Here is a 23,399-nt window from a genome sequence, read left to right as displayed (position 1 = left end):
GAGTCTTGAAATCCCCACTCCTAGGGAAAAGATACTTGCCACTAACCCTATCTATAGCCCTCTTAAATTTATAAACCTCTATAAAGTCACCTCTTAACCTCCTACCTTCCAATAAAAAAGATCCGTGGCCTTTCTTTATAGCTTAAACTATCCATACCTGGTAAATCTCTTCTGAACCTTCTCTAGCTTAATATCCTTCCTATAACAGGGCAAGTAGAGCTGGTCACAGAACTCTAGAAGAAATCTTACCAATGTCCTGTACAACCACAATGTGACTTCCCTACTTCTGCACTCAAAGTACTGAGCAACGAAGGCAAGCGTGCTGTCTTTTTAACCACCGTCTATATGTGACACAAACTTCAAAGAATCATCTACCTCAAACCTTACATCCCCCTGTTCTACAACACTACCCAAGGTCCTATCATTAATTGCATAAGCACTATCCTTGCTTGTTTGTACCAAAATGCATACCTCGCATTTATCTAAATTGAACTCCATTTGCCATTTTTCAACCCATTGACCCCTGTGATCAAAATCTGTTTGTAATTTAGAAAACCTTCTTCACTGTCTACTATGCCACCAATTTTGGTGTCATCTGCAAGTTACTAGCCATGCCTTCTATATCCTCACCAAAATCATTTATATAAATTACAAACAAAAGAGGGCCTAGAGCCAATCCCTGTGAAACACCACTGGTCACACGCTAGTCCGAAAAGCAACCCTCCAGCATTGTTGTCTGTCACCTGCTATTAAACCAATTATATATCCAATTGACAAGTTCATCCTGAATCCCAAGTGAACTAACTTTACTAACTGGTCTAGCATGCGCAACCTTGTCAAAGGCTTTACTAAAGTCCAAGTAAACAATGTCTATTGTTCTTGATCCCTGAGAGATAATCTATCTCAACATTTGAATATATTCAACAATAGAGGATCCACAAGCTTCTGAGGTAGAGGATGACACAGTGGCTCAGTGGTTGGCACTGCTGCCTCGCGGTGCTAGGGGCTGGGGTTCAATTCCATCTTCTGGCAGCTGTCGGTATGGAGTTTGTATGTTCTCCCTGTGTCTGCATGGGTTTCCTCTGGGTGCTCCGGTTTCCTCCCACAGTCGGGGGACGTGCAGGCTAGGTGGACTGGGCAAGCTGAATTGCCCAAATGTTCACGAGTGTATATTGGGTGGATTATAGGTCCGTGTGGGATGGTCTGAGGGTTGATGTGGACTTTGTTGGGCCGAAAATCTATGATCTTTGATTGCAGGAGCATTGCCCAATATCTGTGATTTCCCTGACTGCAGTCCTCGACATCAGCATATTCTCAGAATCCATTGGTCAACATTCATTCATTCTCTGGATGAATTCATTGTCCAATATCAGTCTGCAGATGCATTGCTGATTTTCAGTGCAATGTCCTGATGTATTGCTTAACATCAGGCATTCTCCAGATGTAGTGTTTAATATTGCTAAATATTCACAGGATGTGTGGATCCTTTGGTCAATATCAGTGCATTTAGAGAATCTATCACTCAATATCTGTGTATTTGCAGATTGCATTCCTCAATATTAATGCAATTGCAAGATGCATTGCTCAATATTTGTACATTTTTCAGATGTACTAATCAACATCAATGCATTCTCAGGATCCACTGTTCCACACTGGTGCATTTGCAGAATGCATCTCTCAATATCAGCATATTCTCAAGATGCACTCAACGATAATAATGCATTTGTGGGATGCGTTGCTCAATATCAGTGCATTCCTTGGACCTATTGCTCCACATTAGGAGAGTTTCTGGATTCATTGCTCAATATCAGAGCTTTCTCCGAATCCATTGTTCAAAATCAATGCAGTCTCAGAATGCATTGCTCAATACTGGTGCATTCTCCAAATATATTACTTAATATTACTGCATTGTTAGGTAATAGTAATAGCGCATTCTCCATATGAGTTACTCAATATCAGTGGATTTGCTGCATGCATTGCATGATGTCAATATATGTGTTGCTCATTACCAGTACATTTTCTAGATGTGTTGGTCAATGTCAGTACATTCACTAAAACTGCTGCTCAATGTCAATGTATTTATTAGGACCTTTGCTTATTATTGCTGGTAAGGAAAAGCTAGGGAACTGTAGACTGGTAAGCCAGACATCAGTGGTGGGCAAGTTGTTGGAGGGAATCCTGAGGGATAGGATTTATGTGTATTTGGAAAAGCAAGGACTGATTATGGGTAGTCAACATGACTTTGTGCATGAGAAATTGTGTCTCACTAACTTGATGGAGTTTTTGAAGAAGTAACAAAGAAGACTGATGAAGCCAGAGTGGTGGATGTGATCTATATGGACTTCAGTAAGACATTCGACAAGGTTTCTCCTGGTTAGGAAGGTTAGGTCACATAGAATACAGGGAGAACTAACATTTGAATGCAGAACTAGTTCGAAGGTAGAAGACAGAGGGATGGTGGTGGAGGGTTGCTTTTCAGATTGGAGGACTGTAAGCAACAGTGTGCCACAAATTGGTGCTGGGTCCATTGCTTTTGTCATTTGGATAAATGATTTGGATGTGAATATAGGAGATATGATTACTAAGCTCGCAGGTGATGCCGAAATTGGAGATGAAGTAGCCAGCAAAGAAGGTTATTTCAGAGCACAATGGGACCTTGATCAGATGGAACAATGGGCTGAGAAGTGGCAGATGGAGTTTAATTTAGATAAACATGAGGTGCTGCACTTTGGAAAGGCAAATCAGGGCAGAATATAAACATAAGTAGTAAAGCCCTAGGAACTGTCGCTGAACAAAGTGACCTTGGATTGCAGGTTCTTAGTTCCTTGAGAGTGGAGTTGCATATAGGCAAGATTGAGAGGAAGGCGTTTGGTATGCTTGCCTTTATTGGTCAGTAGATTGAGTATGGGAGTTGGAATGTCATGCTATGGCTGTACAGGACATTGGTTTGGCCACTTTTGGAATACTGTGTCAATTTTGGTCTCCCTGCTAGAGGAAGGATATGGTCAAACTTGAAAGGATTCAGAAAAGATTTACAAGGATGTTGCCAGGGTTGAAGGGTTTGAGCTATAGAGAGGCTAAATAGGCAGGGCTGTTTTTCCCTAGATCATTGGAGGTTAATGGGTAACCTTACAGATGTTTATAAAAACATGATGGGCATGGATAGGGTGAATAACTAAGGACGATTCCCCAGGGTGGGGGAGTCCAAAACTAGAGGGCATAGGTTTAAGGTCAGAGGGAAAATATTTGAAAGGGATCTACGGGGTAAAGTTTTCACACCGAGGGTGGTGCATGTATGGAATGAGCTGCCTGAGGAAGTGACAGAGGTTAGTATAAATATAACTTTGAAAAGACATCTGGATGGGCACATGAATAAAAGGGGTTTAGAGGGATATGGGCCAAATGCTGGCAAATAGGACTAGATTAATCTGGTTGGCATGGACAAGTTGGACCAAAGGGTCAGTCTCCATGCTGTACATCTCTATGACTCTATGGTGCAGTAGTATCAATGCACTTCCAGGATGCAGTGCTGCACATCTGTGAATTTTCTGGATGCATTGCTCAATACATTTTCCGAATTTATTGTTGATTTTCTCTACATTATCCTGATGCATTGCTCAATATTGTGTTCTCTGGATGCATTGCTCAATATTGGTGCATTCACAGGACATATTGCTCAATGCAAATACGTTCTCCAGATGCATCATGAATGTCTGTTCATTCTCAGGATCCATTGCTCACTATCAATGCATTCTCCAGATGCAATCCTCAATATCAGTGCATTCTCAACTTCTACGTTTTTTCCATATTGGAGTTTAAATCACCACAATATGATCATAGAACTGAATTAATATTGCTTATTTAAACCATTTTTCAATGTAGAATGATTCAAGTTAAAGGAGACCATCCATCCAGCTTTAGGTTTAAGCAAATTGATGACCATGTTTGTAGAAGTTATACTGAAGATTCCTTAGAAATAAAAAGATAAAGTTTTTAACTAAAAACAACAGGCACTGCTTGATTAAAACAAGTACAGATAAGACAAAATAATACTTACGTGAAGAAAATCCAAATAAGTCTCTTTGGCATATTTTTGTGACCCATTTCTTGAGTTCCTTATTATTGAAGTGAAGAGTTAAATCTTGAAGCAGCTGCACTAGCTTCTGTAGTTATGTAGTTGGCATCTTCTTGCACAGGCAGATAACAGTTTCTGAGCAGGAGACTGGGTTAGCCATTTTTAGCTGCCTTCTGATGCTCTCTACAACTGACCATTAGCTATATCAAGATAGCTCTCTCTTTCATTCTGGAGATGAGTTTCTTCCAGATTCTTCAAGGTAGAATTTCCCATTTTCTAGACACCTTGACTTTTTTGTATCACTTACAGCATGCAAGTTATGATGGACATTGTTACCAGACACCTTTGTAAAAATTTAACTCATGGGCCTTGAAAGCATTTCAGATACAGCCCTCCTTCCACCTGTTGTTCTTAGCTTTTGTTGTGGTCAGTGCCCAATTTATATTCCTAAAATGTGCCATCATTTAAAAACAGTACTATCTGAATAAAAGAAAAATACTATGGATGCTGACGATTTGAAACATTAATATTATATTCTGGAGAGTATGTTTTACATATCTCGGCATGTCTCTAATCTACTTCAAGCTGGGAGTTGAATAGTCAGGTGACTTGTAGCAGCCATATCTTTTATTTTCTGGCATCCAATTACAGTCAGAACAGCATTTTTCTAAAATATAGCAGTGTTTAAAAGCTTTCTTTCCCCTAAAGTTTATCAAAATTACACAATCACTAAGATGGCATTCTCAATATCTGTTGTTGGATAACAAGCCATTCTTTAATAATAATTGCTCAGTAACAGGGCATACTAAGAATTCATTGCTAATGTCAGGGCAATTACACACTCTGTTGGTTGATATTGTTGCATTCCCAGCCACTACAGCTGAATGTCAGGGTTTCTCAACATCTAGTGCTCAAAGTCAAGGCCCTCTCAAGATATGTCACCAAATTTCACAACAATCTAAGGATCCATTGCATAATGTCAATGCATGTCTCAGGATACATTGCACAATGTCAGTGCAATTCTTGCGTCTGTTGCTCAAGGGGGTGGCATTTAGTTTTATTTATGCAAGATCTGGCAATTGTCAGGCTATAAGATAACAAAGTGTGAAGCTGGCTGAGCACAGCAGGCCAAGCAGCATCTTAGGAGCACAAAAGCAGACGTTTCGGGCCTAGGCCCTTCATCAGAGAGGGGGATGGGGAGAGAGTTCTGAAATAAATAGGGAGAGAGGGGGAGGCGGATCGAAGATGGATGGAGGAGAAGATAGGTGGAGAGGAGAGTATACGTGGGGAGATAGGGAGGGGATAGGTCATCCGGGGAGGATGGACAGGTCAAGGGGGTGGGATGTGGTTAGTAGGTAGGAAATGGAGGTGCAGCTTGAGGTGGGAGGAGGGGATAGGTGAGAGGAAGAACAGGTTAGGGACGCTGGGCTAGTTTTGGGATGCAGTGGGTGGAGGGGAAGAGCTGGGCTGGTTTTGGGATGCAGTGGGGGGAGGGGAGATTTTGAAACTTGTGAAGTCCACATTGATACCATTGGGATGCAGGGTTCCCAAGCGGAATATAAGTTGCTGTTCCTGCAACCTTCAGGTGGCATCATTATGGCACTATAGGAGGCCCAGGATGGACATGTCATCTAAAGAATGGGAGGGGGAGTGGAAATGGTTTCCGACTGGGAGGTGCAGTTGTTTATGGCAAACCGAGCAGAGGTGTTCTGCAAAGTCGTCCCCAAGCCTCCGCTTGGTTTACCCAATGTAGTGGAAGCCACAACGGGTACAGTGGATGCAGTATACCACATTGGCAGATGTGCAGGTGGACATCTGCTTGATATGGAAAGTCATCTTGGGGCTTAGGATGGGGCTGAGGGAGGTGGTGTTGGGGCAAGTGTAGCACTTCCTGAGGTTGCAGGGGAAGGTGCCGGGTGTGGTGGGGTTGGAGGGGAGTGTGGAGCGGACAAGGGAGTTGCGGAGAGAGTGGTCTCTCCGGAAGGTAGACAAGGGTGGGGATGGAAAAATACCTTGGGTGGTGGGGTCGGATTGTAGATGGCAGAAGTGTCAGAGGATGATAAGTTGAAGAATTGTCAGGTTATACTGCTCAACAACAAAATATTTGCTTTTCTTTGCTCAATGAAATGCCATTCCCAAATGTTAGAACATTCTAGTGACTTCTACTCAGATTGAGATCATTTTGACTGTCTGAAGCTCAACATCAATGCCTTCTCAATATCAATGCAGCATCAGCATCTAATTCATCAATACTGTGGCATTTTGCATGGTGACTGGTATGGACACAATGGGTTGAAGGGCCTTTTCCCCTGCTGCAAAAACTGAATGATTTTATTGCTCTATTTATTGCTCAATGTCACTACAGTATCAGCGTTAATTTCTTAATATGCTAATTTATTCTCATCACATTTCCTCAAGGGCACTGTATTAACAACTCTGTTTCCACAATGTCACTGCATTCTTTCCATTGCGTCACTGCATTCTCCGTGTCACTGCTTTCTTAACACTATTTCCTCAAGGTTATGGCCCTTGCAGCTTTTTTCCTCAATACAAATCTCCGCTCTATTTCCTCAATCACACTGCATTCATAGGAACATTTCCTCATTGTCACTGAATTCTTTGCACCGTTTTCACAATGTCACCACATTCTCAGCTCCACTTTCTCAATGTCACCACATTTGCAACAACATTTCCCCATTGACACTGTCTTTTTGTCACTGTTTCCTCAGTATATTCTGACTCCAACTGCTGATAATACTGGTCAAGTCAGATCCCTGAATGAAACCTGCCTCGATAGCTTATATATTTAATTTTTGCAGTTGGTAACATTGTTGTTTGTCTCTGAAAGCAAATGTTCTTTATTGACAGAACAAACATTTATTACACAAAAGGAAGAGAATGAACAGTCTATTACAGTCACAACAATCAGATATCACTTCTAACTCAACTCTTAAGTTGCTAATTAACTAAATACTTCGAGTTTTTTTTCCCTTGAATAAAGATACATTTTTATGTTCCTTTCCAAGTCAGATGGCAGGAGCCACTCTCAATCCAGATAACCCAATTTTTTTCAGCTCAAGCAACTTGATGATTTTTCTCCAAACTCTCCTTGGCTTGGAAGTTGCATGGACTAGAAGACACTTTTGCTGAAGCAAATGGTTTTCCTGAACTGAACTGGATGGCATAAATCTCTGCTTTTAGCTAAGCAGTCTAAGCAAAAGCAATTGCTTTGTTCTGTTTACATAGTCTGTTACAAACTCTTAAGTATAAATATTTTCTCTATTGACAGTAAGGCTTCTTTGAATGATCCATGTGACTCTCTAACCTGACTGATAAAAGAAAACACTTCATAGAACTAACCCAATGCTACATCATACACATTTAATCTCAATTGTCTCAATTTCCTTGATTGTCACTGCATTCTCAGCAGCATTTTCTCAATGGCACTGAATTCTCAACAGTTTTTGCTATATGTCCCTGCATTCTCAGCTGCATTCATTCACTGTCATAGGATTCTCAGTTAATGTTTCAAAACCAGTGAGTCTTCATCAGAATTGTTCTGATTTTGAATCCCCAGGCTCAAAATCTTGTTTTCTACCCATGCATGCTACCAGACCTGCTGAGTTTCTTTCAGATCACCAACATTAATAATTTTTTTGTTTTAAATTATTGCATTTGTGTCATTTCCACAATATTAGTGCATCTTCAGAACAATTTGCATTTTTGTCACTATTTCATCATTGTCATTTCATTCCCAGTAGTATTTCCTTACATTCAGTTCATCATCAGCACTGCCACTGCATTCTCAGCAATGCAGCCCATGTGGTTTAATTGTTAAAAGCAAGATTCAGGATTTTCACCAGTGATGGTGAAGGAATGGTAACACAGTTTCAACTCTGGATGGGATGTGAAGTTAAACTTGCAGGTGATGGTGTTCCCATCTGCTGCCTTGGTTATTCTGAGAGGTAGAGGTTGTTATTTCAGTAGATGACCTGAAATGACTTGGGAACCATGTGCATTTTTGACTGAGGAGCCCAGCACCCTTTAAAACTTACTGTGGTCCAACATGATCTATTGATGAATTGTAAACTAGTTGTCTATAATACTCATTTCAGTCTGCATCCTATAGACTTCAGGGAAAAGAAATGAAGGACATGGTAGAGGCTATTTATCAAGGTGAGCGAAAAGTAATTTTTGCAGGGATAAGTGCATCAAATACGAAAGTGAGAATGTAGTTGAGTAGATCTATCAAAACAAAAAAAATGAATGTATAGCCAAATACAAGACAGTAGGAAAGCTGAAAGAAATAAATAAAATCAAGAACTGGGGATTCAGTAACTCTGAAACAAAACCCAAAATGATTGTAAAAACTCAGCAGGTCTAGCAGCATCCATGAAGAGAAAGCAGAATTAACATTTTGAGTCCAGTGTCCCTTCATCAGCACTGAGGAAAGTTGAAAGTGCTATTTTAATATATATTGAGAGGAAGAAATGAAATAAGAAAGGAAGGTACACACAAAGGAGGACATCAAACCATGTGTACTGTTCCATCTCTGTGGTTTCGGCAATGCAAAATACTGATGTCAAGTTAAATACAATGTAACAACCTACACAGCTACCATGACTACAATAAAACAGGGTAGAAGTCTGAGAAAAATGGGAATTAGCCAATTATTCATGGTTTTATAGACTGCCCTCTGTATCTATCCTGCCTAATATCTTCAACCTTTGCCTTGCATTCATGGGTAGATTTTCTGGATGCCTCCTCCAACATTGAAAAGCAGAATAGCCTAATATTCTGTTCACTAGAATTAATGGAAGATTATGATTCTTTGCTAAGTTCAGTGGATGGGGCTCTTCAATGGTTCTGCATATACAGAAAAATACCCATAACAAGTCGTTATAATGCGTATGTTTGTATAACGCTAAGGGTCTTCTCATTATCTAGATTAATATAAGATTAATCACTGGTGACAACTAAGAGGAGCACTAGAATAAATTCAAATTTGTGCACGCCATAGTGGAAAGTTTCATAATTTAAACTTAACTAATTTAAAATCTAAAGAGTAATCTAAACTATAACTTACAATTCTATTGAATGTTTTTGCTTGCAGTTTCTTACAAATTCTCTAAGTTATTGATCTCTGAAAACACAGCATTCATTGCACATGGCTTTATGTCAACCAAAACGATGTCTTTCTTTTCATGTTAAGTGTCCAAATTTTGTCACTTGAATTTTTTGCTCACTGTCTATTGACGTCATGTGCAGAGAACCAAGGACTCTACATTTGTGGACAACGTTGAACTTTACTGATCAAATAGGAGCTGACTTGAAGAGGAAAGCTGCATAACCTAAAATAGTGGCTGTATGCAGATGAAATATTTGGCCAGAGGCCACGGAAGGATTTGATGGTTTCACTCCTTCTTTCCTCTGTATGTGGCAGTTTGGCTGTAACTCCTCATAAGTCAGAACAGCTCAGCTGTTCTATAGCAAAGAGAATTGCTACAAAGTTTTCAGCTGTTGACAGGCTTGACTTGCTGAGAACATGGGTTAAATATAACTCAGGGGAGCAGATTGCTACATAGCCACTAGTGTCACAGTATCTGAGGGCTGTATCAGCACCGACAGAGGAAACACAGCAGTAAGACACTAAACAGGAGAGCAACAGACTTATTTTCCAAACACTAACAGTTTCAACTCGGAGCCTATGTGGACTTTTTATGCTGTCCAGTCTATCTAAACGAAGAAACATACTCTCACCCTGTTCTCCATTATTTCCTGCATGGTCTCAGCAGATGTCGGGCAGAGAGTATAAAAGAACTTATCTTCATCTGTTCTATACTGTAGCACTGTTTGCTTGATCTATACTTACCCAAAGATTGTGGAACAATTTCCAATCACTGAACCTGTGCTTGATTAGATCTGTTCTGTGTCTGATAACACCAGGTAAGAGAAAGTTTTTGTTTTCTTTTCTTTCTAAATTATCAAAATAAAATGAATAAGAAAACAAAATTACAGATTGTACCATTAAAAGCTTCTATTATTTATAGATAGTGAAGCATACATTGTCTATTTAACCCAAGTAGTGATGAGTATCCTTTAAACTGTGAAAAGGTTGATATAGCATATTTTCTTTTTACAAACTGAAGCTATCAACAGAAGTATCACTTTTTTTAAATGGAAGTTTAATTGTGTAATATATACAATAATATAGCACAATAAGCTAGATTAAAGTAGCCTCAATTTACACTAAAGTCCAGAATTTGTTTTGCAACAACAAAATATGAAATGTCAATAAAATTGAGAGCTCTTGCTCTCTTCATTATCACTGCCTTCTCAGTGCAGTAATGTAAGCTTTTGAATATTGGACTGGAACTTATGTTCCTTTTTTTAAACATTTAAAGTTTTATTTTAAAAGTGTTGTGTATTTCAGTCAGATGGTTCATGTCTTTAAAGAAGCCAAACAACACAAATATATTCTCATAATGAAATCTAGCTGTCTGAAATCTTTTGCAATTTACTTCATTGTAATTTGGTTATTTCAAGGGTCACTATTGACAGCCCTGTAGCTCAAACAACTACCATCTGTTTAATGTTTTGTTCTGCCTTGTTGTGAATATCCAGGACAGACATAATGGGTGTGATTGGCCACACAGACCACATAGGTTTTTTTCCCTCACTCACAGTCTTAGCCAACTCTTTTATATAAAGGCCAATCACAGAGCAACAGAAATACTAGCCCGAGCAGATGCGACTCCAGTCATTGGACCATTCTCTGAGACAGTAAGGAAGTCAGACCCTTTCAAATAAGAGCCATGTAAATTAGATCTGGAATTAAATGCACTAAAGTACTATGGAGAGATGTCATAATACAAAATTGAGTCAGTTCATCATTTCAAAGATCCTTTTATGAGGCTGTGAATATTCCATTATTCTGAAACAATCAAGAGTACAGTATTCCCATGATTTTTTTTCCCTTGGAATGATTCAATTTTTGGTGTTGTTGCCTGCAATTTTAACACCATGGTGTCATTGTTGCTGATTCTTCAGCAGATATTTGGCAGTAACTAGCCATCAATTACCAGAGTGAATGGCTTACAAATGTTAACCCTTTGAAAACCATATTGAAGGTTTAAAAATTAGGAATTAAAACAAATAATCATTTTAAAGTCTTTTAATTCACTGAATGCAATGAAAAGCTGTTGTTTTGGTAATTTGATTTAGTTATGTGAATTCCAAAGAAAATCAATGATGTATATATCTTATTGTAAGATGGGTATATTTTGAAAGCTTTGTCATTGAAATAAAGATGAATTCTGGGAAGTAAAAAATTATTAGGTTTTGTGACATCACTTCAGGTGGCATAGAAGTGGAATAAACTCTAAAGAATGTGATTTGAAGGAAATCTGCTGGACATTAACTTCAAAATGATGTTAAACCATTTAGAAATTCATATTCTTCAGTCCTACAAAGATAGAAACAAAAACAGAAATTGCTGGACAAGTTCAGCTGGTCTGACAGCATCTGTAGACAGAAATCAGAGTTAACATTTTGGATCCAGTGATCCTTCCTCAGAACCTCTGAAACATTAACTCTGATTTCTCTCCACAGATGCTGCCTGACTTGCTAAGCTTTTCAAGCAATTTCTGTTGTTGTTTCTCATGACCCCATCCAAAGTTCTCTCAGTTTTTGCAAGATAGTTTATATTTTAGAATGCATGAAAGGCTTTAGACTATGCTAGAAAAGATAAAAGTAAACTTATAGGTAAGGACGTAAAATCATACGAAGTTTCTTTGCTTGTTTTCCACTATTTTATCCCACATGTCTGCAGGATTTTTTTAAAAAAGTAAAAATTCTTTCATTGTCCATTAATTCAACCTTTGTCCGAACCATCTGGCCCGAGTTAGTGCATAGAAATGTTAGTGACGTGTTAACTACTTACTTATATTCTGGAATACATAGATTTTTCCATGTGCTAAATTTGCATGGTGCTTGGAGCTGTCAGAAAACATTTGGAAGTGACTGAACATAAGACAATTTCATGCAAGATATTGACAACAAATAGAAACAACAAGCTCTGAATGAATGTTGAGATTTCATCATAGAGTTTCCCATTTACCAGCAGATGTGTCCACACCAATTGATCTTTACTCAGATTGCATTGTAAAGTTATAAATAACAACAAGCAACATCCACGGCCTCAGTGCCTTCACAGCAACATCCTACATCTTTTGGAAATGAAACCCATTAGGTAGTTACATTACAACAAATGTGACTGGAATGATCTGGTACATTATCTTAATGGCACTGACTCCTATAGAAAAGTTATTGGCTTCAGAAGTATGTCTTTCTAAAACCTGTGAATTGGTTTGTCCTGGCAAAGAGGTTAAGTCAACAGGCGAAGTGGAACTAAATAGTGGTTGAAATGTATATCTGCATGAGCCGTCAATTAGGATCTGTGCCACACACAAGGGGACTCACAGTAGCATTGAGTGAGTCATCTTACTTTATAGTAACATTTTGTTGCTGGTGAAGAAGAGAAGTAGCTAGACATCGTGTGAGACATGAAGCCATTGCAACGTTTGCTTCAGGAGCAGTCTGGAACCTCTCACCATTTTGCAGAGGCATTTTACTGGTGTCCTTTTTTTTGTATCCTATTAGTAATCAAAATTTAACCAGACCGCATTCAGAATCTTCTCTATTTTTGAAAAAAAGAAAAGTCTTGCTTGCAGAGAGACTTTATCTTGGAGTTGTAATTTATCAAACCTCAGGACTATTTTGGTGAATATAAGGAATTAAATATTTTACGAAGTACAAAAGGTCAAAGCTTTTTTCATATTTGCACATAGATGTAATGCCCTTTTATAATCCACGTTTGTGTACAAAAATTATTGCCAGTGGTAATTTTGGGGAATTATAAAGAAAATAAATTAGTACTAGTAAAGTTTATATTTAGATTCATGAATTGATAACAGTTCTGTTGGAAATGTAATGCTCTCTCGATTTTAAGACAAAAGGTGTAACATTCACTTCTAACCCAGAATGATGGTTCATATTAAAGCAATTTTGACATTTTGGTTGCCATTTTGTTTTGCAGACATGTTATACCATTCCCCATGATTTTCTTTGTCAGTTAGTTACCTCCCAAGGCATGGACATTCTACTTTCAGCACAGTGAGATGGACTGTCGGCTTCTAGTTCACAATCATTGCCATATCTGTCAAAAAACCTGGAATCATATGGGAGCCACCTGTGTTCCCTCTCTCGACAACAGAACATCTACCTAGGTCTGCAATCAAGGCAGACACATGATGTACCTTCATTTCTGCCATTTTTGGGTATATTGACAATGAAGGATTTCATTTGATATTGTTTCCAATTCAGTTTGTAGGCCCTCTTATGGATCTGGAGCTAAAACAGGTTATTTAGCCAGTCAGAAACTCATTCTCCAAGCAACTATCAGAAATATGTACTTGGCACTTGATGTTTACACAATGAAAGTATAGGAAAACATCATTTGGAAAACACTCAATTTTTAAACTCTTTATGTTCCTTCCTTGGATGAACAAACAAAAACAATCACTTTTCTCCTGACCTGCCTCCTCAGTTTTGGGATAAAGCTGAAGTACCACAATCAGCAATGTGTTGTGCCAGAATTCATCTGGCTTTAAAAACATTGTACTTTCCTCCAAGTTTAATTAAACTGACAGTACTATTTAATTTAGTTCAGATATCCCACTAAGTCATGATAATGAAAAGCATCGTCTTGAAAGTAATGTTTGGGGAAAAAAAAAGCCTAGATTGATTTGTAAAGAAGAACCCTCCTTTTAATAACAAACAAAAATAGGGATTGCTGGAAAAGTTCAGCAGGTTTGGCAGCATCTGTGGAGTGAAACCAGAGTTAACATTTTGGGTTGAATGACCCTTCCTCAGAACTTTTAATAATGTAATTATGGCATGAAATACAAGGATGTGCCAAAGTTTAATGACTAGTTTGTTATTGAGTTATAGATTTCTGACCACAGTGAAGAATGATGTAGGTGTTGTACTGTTGTAACTGAAGGCCCTACTGATATCTCAAAAGATAATAGGCAGGAGATGGAAGTTGCGTATTATACTTGGAAAGCATGAAGGCACCTTTTCAGCCAGTTAACAATACATGTTCCAACAGATCTTAAAATCCTGAAATAATATAAATAAGGGACAAACTATTTATTTATCCAGTGGGCACGTGAAATATGGAACATGCTGGCACATGTGGAGATTTGTTATGGAAAATAATAATGAACAGACCAGATGGACTGAGTATCCTATTTCTGGGCTATAAGTTCAATTTATAAAGCATTTTCATGATTTGTTCTCTTCATCATGCTTGTTGTGTGTGAATGTGATTAGGATCAAAGACCCAGTTTGTGAACTTTTAGTTTGATTCTAGGGAAGGTGATTGAGAAGAACATGTGAAGATAATGAGCAAAGACTTGGAAACAGTGAATTGTTTTAAGTATCTGGGATCAGTGCTGAGAGAAGATGGAAGTATGGGAATTGAAATGAAGCAACAGATTAGCTCTAGTTAGAATAATTTGAAGAAGGGCAATGAGGTATATTGTATAAGATAATGGTTTTGAAAGGGTTAAGTTTTGACACTCCAATAGGTCATACCTAATCTGATGATGTCACACAGTTTAGTTTAGTTCAAAGTAACAATGTAGTTAGATGCATCCTTGCCAGCTCTTAGTAGACTTACCAATGTTGGCTAACTAGTCAATGTAACTTGCACCTAACGGCCATGCAATTAACTGCATCACATTGGTAAGACAACTACCTCTTCTGTTAAGACCTACTAGTGGCTCATCTTGTACCACAGTTAACTGTCCCTTAGACCCAGTAAAGAAAGGAGGATAGTTTCCCACCTGTGGTTGTCTAACTGATTAATGTTTTGTTTGGAAGAGTCAAAGGAGGATTGGTGGTAGTACTCAAAACCATTACCTGGTAGAGGTGGCTTCTACAAACATTTGGGAGAGCGTTATGTTTCAGGGTTGTTCAGCAAAGATAATAGAAGCATTGATGGGTGTAGCTCTGAGGAGCTTGAAATGATATGGTCATCTTGTGCAGGGAGAGAGGAAATGTGGCAAGGTATGGTGAGAGGTGAGACTGCTAGAAAGATGAGGAAGGAGAAGGCCTGAGATCAGATTGAAAGATACTATAAATTAAGTGCAATGAGATTGGAAGAAAAATAAGTAACTGACAAGAGGGCTTGGAGAAGGATGATCAACCAGCATTGTGGCGATCCCAAGTGAAATGGCAGAAACAGACAGAAAAGGAATAAGACAAAGAATTCAAGCTTCATTTTGCAAGGGTGGATAGGAGAAGGAGTGAAGGAGTTAACTGTTATCAGTGAGAATAAGACCTCCAGAAACAGATGGGAGGGGCTATGGCTGACACCAGTGTGTCACTCATGTGTACTGACAGACCCAAGGACACAATATCAGTTAACGTGATGAGTGCCATTTTAGCACTGTGTTTATGAATGCTGAAACTATGTTTCAGATTGCCAGGAACCATTAGGTCATATTTTAAAATAATGTTCTGATATGTTTTGACAATGCAGTGAAATGCTCTGCAGAGTCCTGTGTAATTGCCAAGCTTCCTAATTTGTTCTGAAGTTTCAAGGGAATGTACTGTGTCCCACAGTACACTCACTTGTAAGGCCAAATATGTCATAGTTTTCGCTTTATCACAGTTCTCAGTCTACTGTTGCATCAAAGAGGCACTGAATTTCTGGTAGCTACACAACTAAGTGGGAAAGAGAAAAAGTACATGCTCCATGATGCATAACATTGGTAGCTGGAGAAATATTAGGAATGTCCTTTCACAATGCAGATTTTCACACAGTTTCATTGGTTGTGAGTGTTACCAAACCAAGATATTTCATTGTTAGATTTTACATTTCATTTTTTTAATTTGTAGAGCCTATTTATGTAAAATAATGTTCCTTAAACAAAGTAAGGTATAGGTTGGCTAAAGCCTGAAAACAGGGATGGGGAGAACAATATGGCTGGAGTGTGCCGTTGGAAAATGGTGGTGCTGACATCACATTAGCATTACACATTGATTTACATATTAATTTCACTGCTCTGCATGATGCTGCCTATTTACCGAGAAAGTGGCTTGCAAGCTTTTTGAAATACAGTCACAGAGTCATGGAGCTGTACAGCATGGAAACACACATCTTGGTCCAACTCATCCGCAACAACTAGATATCCTAAATTAATCTAGTCCCATTTGCCATCATTTGGCCCATATTCCTCTGAACCCTTTCTATTCATATACTCATCCAGATGCCTTTTAAATGTTGTAATTATACCAGCCTTCACCGCTTCCTCTGGCAGCTCATTTAATACACGCATTACCCTTTGCATTGAAAGAGTTGCCCCTCAGGTCCCTTTTAAGTCTTTCCCCTCTCACCTTAAACCTATGCCTTCTAGCTTTGGACTCCCCTGTCCAGGGGAGAAGACCGTGGCTACTCACCCTATCCACGCCCCTCGTGATTTTATAAACCTCTATAATGTCACCCATCAGCTTCCGATGCTCCAGGGAAAGTAGTCACAGCCTGTTCAGCCTCTCTCTACAGTTCAAACCCTCCAAACCTGGCAACATCCTTGTAAATCTTTTCTGAAATCAATGATAAAAATATCTCAGCAAGGGGATCAGCAATCACTTCACTGGTTTCCCAAAAAGTTCTAGGGTACACCTGATCAGGTCCCATATTCTTTCTCAACAAGGAGGCATCACTGGCAAGGCCAATATTTGTTGACCATCTCTAATTATATTTGAACCAAATTGCTTATGTTGCTATATTAGAGAGCAGATAAGAGTCAAACATATTGTTGTAGGTCTGGAATTGCATGTCGACTAGATCATGCTAGGATGACAGATTTCCTTCCCAGAAAATTGCAGGTTGACAGGATAATGAAGGCGGCTTTTGGTACACTTGTCTTTATTGGTTAAAGCATTGAGTATAGGTCTTGGGATCTCATGTTGTGGCTGGATAGGATATTGGTGAGGCCACTTTTGGAATATTGTGTTCAGTTCTGGTTTCCCTGCTTTAGGAAAGGTATTGTTAAACTTGAAAGGGTTCTGAAAAGATGTTGCTGGAGTTCAAGTTTATGAGCTATATGGAAAGGCTGAATAGGCTGGGGCTATTTTCCCTGGAGTGTCAGATGTCGAATACTGACATTATAGAGGTTTATAAAGTCTTGAGGGGCATGGATAGGGTGAGTAGCTAAGGTCTTTCCCCAGAATAGGGGAGTCCAAAACAGGAGGACATAGGTTTTATGTAACAGGGGAAAGATGTAAAAGGGATCTGAGGGGCAACTCTTTCAATGCAGAGGGTTACACACGTATGGAATGAGCTGCCGTAGGATGTGGTGGAGGCTGGTACATTTACAACATTTAAAACGCATCTGGATGGGTATATGAATAAGAAGAGTTTATCTTGGGCTAAATGGGACTGGATTAATTTAGGATATCTGGTTGGCATGAACAATTTGGACCAAAAAGTCTGCTTCTGTGCTATACATCTCTATGACTTAAATAAAGGACATGAATGAACCCAGAGGGTTTTTATGGTAATGAATGGTCACCATTACTGAGACCAGTTCCAGATTTTGGAATTAGATTTAAATGTTCCACCAGATGCAGCAATGATATGTGAACAATGTCCCCTGGTTATTCATCTGTATCTCTGGATTAGTAGTCTCAAGGCACAACCACGACATCATTATCATCCCCACATCACATTGCAAGTATAGATGCAAATCTTGAACACAATCTGTGGATATTAGCTGTCCATATAGCACTCAAACCTAGCTGTAGCAAAGTCCAAACTAAACCCCTACAAAGTGATTGACTCCTAGATTATGTGTGTGTCTCGGCACAAATCATTTCTTGTATTTAAATACATGTTCTTTTTTGTAAAACATTTCCCAAATCTGCAACCTTTCACCATCTGAAAGAATAAAGGCAGAAAATTCACATGGAAACACCACCGCTTCCAGGTTTCACTCTACTGCAAAGTAGATCAACAGAATATCGGGGAGGCGATGGCCTAGTGTATTATTGCTGGACTGTTAATCCAGGGACCCAGATAACGTTCTGGTGACCTGGGGATCTGGGTTCAAATCCCACCATAGTAGATGGTGGAATTTGAATGCAATTATACAAAAAATCTGGAATTAAGAATCGAATGGGACTGTGAATCTCTGGTCAATTGTCAGGAAAAAACCCATGTGGTTCACTTATGTCCTTTAGGGGAGGAAACTGCCATCATTACCCAGTCTGGCCGACATGTGGTTGACTCTTAACTGCCCTTTGGGCAATTAGGGATGGGCAATAAAAGCTGCCTAACCAGAAAAATTAGGGTTAACATTTTGGGTCCGGTGATCTTCCTCAGAATTGAAACATTACCTCTGATTTTTCTTCATAGGTACTGCTGAATTTTCCAGCAAATTCCATTTTTGTTCCTTCAGCATGTTAGGTCAAAATCCTGGAACATGTTTCTAAACAGCATTATGAAAACACCTTCATAAATGTAGACTACAATAGATCAATCAGAAGATTAACTTTTTCAGGCAACTAGAATACTGCGTCCAGTTCTGGTCGCCGTATTATAGGGAAGATGTGGATGCTTTGGAGAGGGTTCAGAGGAGGTTTACCAGGATGCTGCCTGGACTGGAGGGCTTATCTTATGAAGAGAGGTTGACTGAGCTCGGTCTCTTTTCATTGGAGAAAAGGAGGAGGAGAGGGGACCTAATTGAGGTATACAAGATAATGAGAGGCATAGATAGAGTTGATAGCCAGAGACTATTTCCCAGGGCAGAAATGGCTAGCACGAGGGGTCATAGTTTTAAGCTGGTTGGTGGAAAGTATAGAGGGGATGTCAGAGGCGGGTTCTTTACACAGAGAGTTGAGAGAGCATGGAATGCGTTGCCAGCAGCAGTTGTGGAAGTAAGGTCATTGGGGTCTTTTAAGAGACTGCTGGACATGCATATGGTCACAGAAATTTGAGGGTGCATACATGAGGATCAATGGTCGGCACAACATTGTGGGCTGAAGGGCCTGTTCTATGTTCTATGTTCTATGTTCTAGAGATAAGCAATAATTGCTCGCCTATCAGTTATTCCAAAACCTGAAAATGATTTTTTTTTAGAAAGTCAACATAATTGTGGAGTCACAGTGGGACCAGAATCCCAGTGGACAACAATCCAGGAGCAGGAAAACTGACTGATTCTCGTAGCTTACATACAGGCAATTCCAGCTTCCTGTCCATCATTCTTATTATAGTTTCTACAAATAGACTGGCTGTATAGTCCAGCTCATCACATATTAAACTCATTCAGTAATTGATAGAACTAAAGCACTTGATAAGTGTGAGCCAATGGTCTTCTTTAGAAGCTTTATCACAATTCATCTTCATCCTTGTTGTGATGATGCTGAGATGTATTTTCCCTACCGACACCAATACAAATTCATGGGTGGCACAGAGGCTAAGTGGTTAGCACTATTGTCTCACACCACCAGGGACCCAGATTTGATTCTACTCTTGGGTGAATGTCTGTGTGGAGTTGGACATTCTCCCTGTCTGTGTGGGTTTCCCCCCAGTGCTCCAGTTTCCTCCCACAGTCCAAAGATGTGCAATTTATTTGGATTGACCATGCTAGTTTTCCCGTAGTGTCTGGGGATATGCAGGCTAGGTGGAGTAGCCATGGAAAATGCAAGGATACAGGATCGGGTAGGGGGGTGAGTCTGAGCGGGATAGTCTTTGAAGGGTTGCTATGGACTCAAGGGGCTGAATGGTCTGCTTTGTCACTATGGAGATTCTACCAGTGCTGAAGAAAGATTCGATTAAGTCACTTGGTCTCATGATGTACTGTGTTTTGTTTCTCAGCTGCAACAGGCAGGCTATGGATTGTCATTCTTCATGTTCTGATTTATGTTGATTTTCTAATTTTAGGGACACGTTGACTCAATCTTTAAACCTTTGGATAGAGGGTCACAGTTTTAGTATCAGAATAACCTTGCTATTTCTCTGATCTGCAAACATTAACATAAAGCAATCAAGAAACCACACAATCAGAGATGTAAGGAAAGACAGAATGCATTCACCTAGCACTTTTCATAGCTACTAGGCATCTCAAAATGTTTTGGAACCAATGATGTGATCACTGTTGTAATGTAGGAATTGTAGCAACTAATATGTACACAATGATTTTCCACACATCATCATCATCATCGGGAGTCCCTCGCAGATGAGGATGATAATTTTCCACTCTTAGGGTGATTCCGTAGGTGGCAGTACAGACCAATGCAGCCACTGGAGGCTCTGGGCGCAGATGATGATCATAGGAATAGGTAGGTGGTGCATTAGTGTGACAGTGCGCTCCTTTCGCTATTTTGGCCTGGTTTCCATTTTTGCCTGATTTCAAGTCTGGAGGTACTCAGTGTCTTCCCAGATGATCCTCCTCCACTTTGGATCATCTAGGGCCAGTGATTCCCAGGTATCTGTGGGAGGGCCGCACTTTCCCAGTGAGGCCTTGAGGGAATCACCAAAGAAATTCCTCTGCCAAAAAAACTTCCACATATATCAAAGTGATAATGATTACTTATTTGCTTTTGTGATCTATATCAATTGACTGGGGGATAAATATTAGCCACGACACTGGGGATAACTCTATGGCTTTTCTTCAGAGTGCTACCGTAGGATCTTTCACATCTATGTAAGAAGGCAGATAGGCCCACCAGTTAACTTTTCTTTAATCCAAAAGACAACATCTTCAATGATGCAGCAACCCTTTGGATTGCACTGTGCTGTGGTATTAGACTTAATCAAATCCTGGAATGGGACTTGAACCCAAAATTTGTGACAGAGTGAGAGTATTACTGAATCAGCCAAGGCTGACATCTTAATCCGAGATTACCAGCCATTTTGAACACCATGCACTTGCCCGATATTCAATCATATTGACTTTGATCTAAGACCATATCAAACTGATTTAATTTTATTTTCTTTTCATGTGCCATGTGCAAAAGTAGAGGGGTACAGGGAAAAGTGCACAATGTCATCACACAAGGTGTTGCATGTGCCTAGGTACAAAATCTTAGGAACAAGATAGGAAGAAAGAACAAAGTTAAAAGTTAAACACTGCAGTAATTATACTATAGCATAAACTATGTGAAGCAAGGTTAGAAGTTGCATATCGTGGATCTGCGCATGTAATAGGCATCAATTCCATGTGACAGAGTCCTTACTGTGTTATCATATGAAATCAACTCTATGCCGTTGTAAACAATGTGAAACTAATAGAACTACCCATTAGATTGTTACTTAGCTTGTTACTAATGTACTATTTGTTACATGATGGAAGCTGATTACTTGCATGTTCAGCAAGCTTAAAAATAAAAGCTCCTGCAAACTGTAACAAGGTAACGGTTGCTAGCAACTTTAAATGAAAACATTGGGTAACGTTATGTGGGTGCCTGTGACTCAACACGCACGTTCCTTGTGACAGAAAGCTGCAGCTGCTGTCCCTCCTATAGTTCGACTGACAGCTACAGCTGCTCGGGTTTGTACTGGCCTCCTTTGAGACTAGCTTTATGTGAAAATTACACTTTGAAAAACTCTGTGGCTGGAAATACTTCCAACTTGTCTTTCCAATAGCTTTATTTCCATTGCAGACTGCTTCAGATAAACAGCACATTAAAAAGATGTCTTTGTTATTTGTTTATTTAGCAAGTGCACATCCCCAGGGCCAAATGAAAGCCTCTTTATTTGTTGATTTTTAACGTGATTGGTTTGAAACTTCGTATGTAGACACGGACTTGCTTCAGTAACATGCAGCATTGCTTGTGCTTTCCACAAGTCCCGGTTGTGGAGGTGGATTGCTAATTTCAAATCTTGTTACTTGCTGGAGTCCAGTTCCCTGATTTCTTGCACTTGTCGGGTCATCATTCTTTATAATACTGTCATTTTGAGATGGATATCACAGGCACTGTCACTGTCTCATTACTAAGTTGAATTCTGTCCCATCCATCTACCACTGATACCTTTTACTATCCTCTTTCACTGGACAGTGATCAGACATGCAGACTTTCCTTTTTTTGCCCATAAGGTATTTGGGTTAGGTCCTACTTACACTCCAAAGCTGCCTCCATATCATTCAGAATAGAATTTATCTGATAAGTCACTGTATAGCTTTGCACTCATGATTTTTGATTTTAAAAATTGAGGCAATAAATGAAGGTTTGTAGATCTGTTTCATGTACTTAGCTGAATTATATTGAAAATTTATCTCTTCCCTTACATCAGCATGTGTGACACTCAACCTGTAGAAAATTCTTCAATTAATAAGAATGTACCGTTCTATGGTTGAGTACATTATTCAAACAATCTTGCCAGCAGTTCCAGCTTTTATTTCACACTTTGGAAAGTATCTTACCTTTTCCGATACTCTACGTCAGCATGTATCAGTCAAGTAAATATGAAACAAAATCATTCAAACAGTATTAAGTTTATGTCTGAATGTTAAGTTGGTTAAAATATCCTGCACATGTGTTCTTTTAACATTCCATTACTAATTAACATACATAAGCTTTTCAATAAACTTTACAAACATCAAAATGTTGAGTGGCAACGCAAAATATTGGAGATACCAGTTACCATTAAACATTCAGAAGTTATGTAAATATCACCCTGTATTGCTGGATGGTTTTATTCTTTCTTCGTAAACTAAAGAAGACAGCAAGCTTGGAAATTAAACTATCAAGTGGTATAGATGAATATTGAATGATTACAAGTTGCCCTTGAGTTGCACTATGGAAGCCAATGAGCTAAATTATAGACGAATAAAAGGAAAGAGATAGTAATGCAGAGAGCAGTTAGAACCATCCAAGAACAGAGAGCAAGGTTCAAATTATTGGATATATGCCAAATCGGTTGGAATTCTCAGTTGTCCAAACCCTGGGGTGTGCTTGGGTTCAAACTACTGCATTCCAATTTCGCAGCTGAGTCTACAGGATAGATCATAGTTCAAAGTGGAACATCCAGCAAGCCCTGCAGCAGGGACACAATATAGCAAACAATGGCACAAATTTAGAAATAGATTATTGTATTTGTGCAGTAGAGATGAATACAGTGCTTTCTCACCAATGGAAACAAATGATCGAATAAATTCTTGGCAGAAGATTCATACTCAAAAGATTTCATCCCCATTTCACCCACTTTGAAGTGCATAGTTAAGTAGGCTTCATTTTCTTTTAACAATGATGT

At 39.2% G+C, this 23,399-nt stretch overlaps 1 protein-coding gene across 4 annotated transcripts in view; it reads left to right on the top strand.

Moving 5' to 3' along the window:
* The window catches only part of LOC125455229 (filamin-A-interacting protein 1-like), a 294,768-nt gene that overhangs the window by 51,125 nt on the left and 220,244 nt on the right, over positions 1-23,399 (top strand). For 3 of the 4 annotated variants that reach the window (XM_048536967.2, XM_048536968.2, XM_048536964.2), the window contains exon 1: positions 9,546-10,021. The exons of the other annotated variant lie outside the window; for it this stretch is intronic. The gene's annotated coding sequence lies outside the window, so the exon portion shown is untranslated. Of the gene's footprint in view, positions 1-9,545; positions 10,022-23,399 lie in introns of those variants that run through there. 4 annotated transcript variants of the gene reach the window in all.

This window comes from Stegostoma tigrinum, chromosome 9, assembly GCF_030684315.1.
Source record: "Stegostoma tigrinum isolate sSteTig4 chromosome 9, sSteTig4.hap1, whole genome shotgun sequence".
NCBI classification, from domain to species: Eukaryota; Metazoa; Chordata; class Chondrichthyes; order Orectolobiformes; family Stegostomatidae; genus Stegostoma; species Stegostoma tigrinum.
Note: the sequence above shows the minus strand (reverse complement) of the source record. Positions and strands in the feature narration are given on the sequence as shown.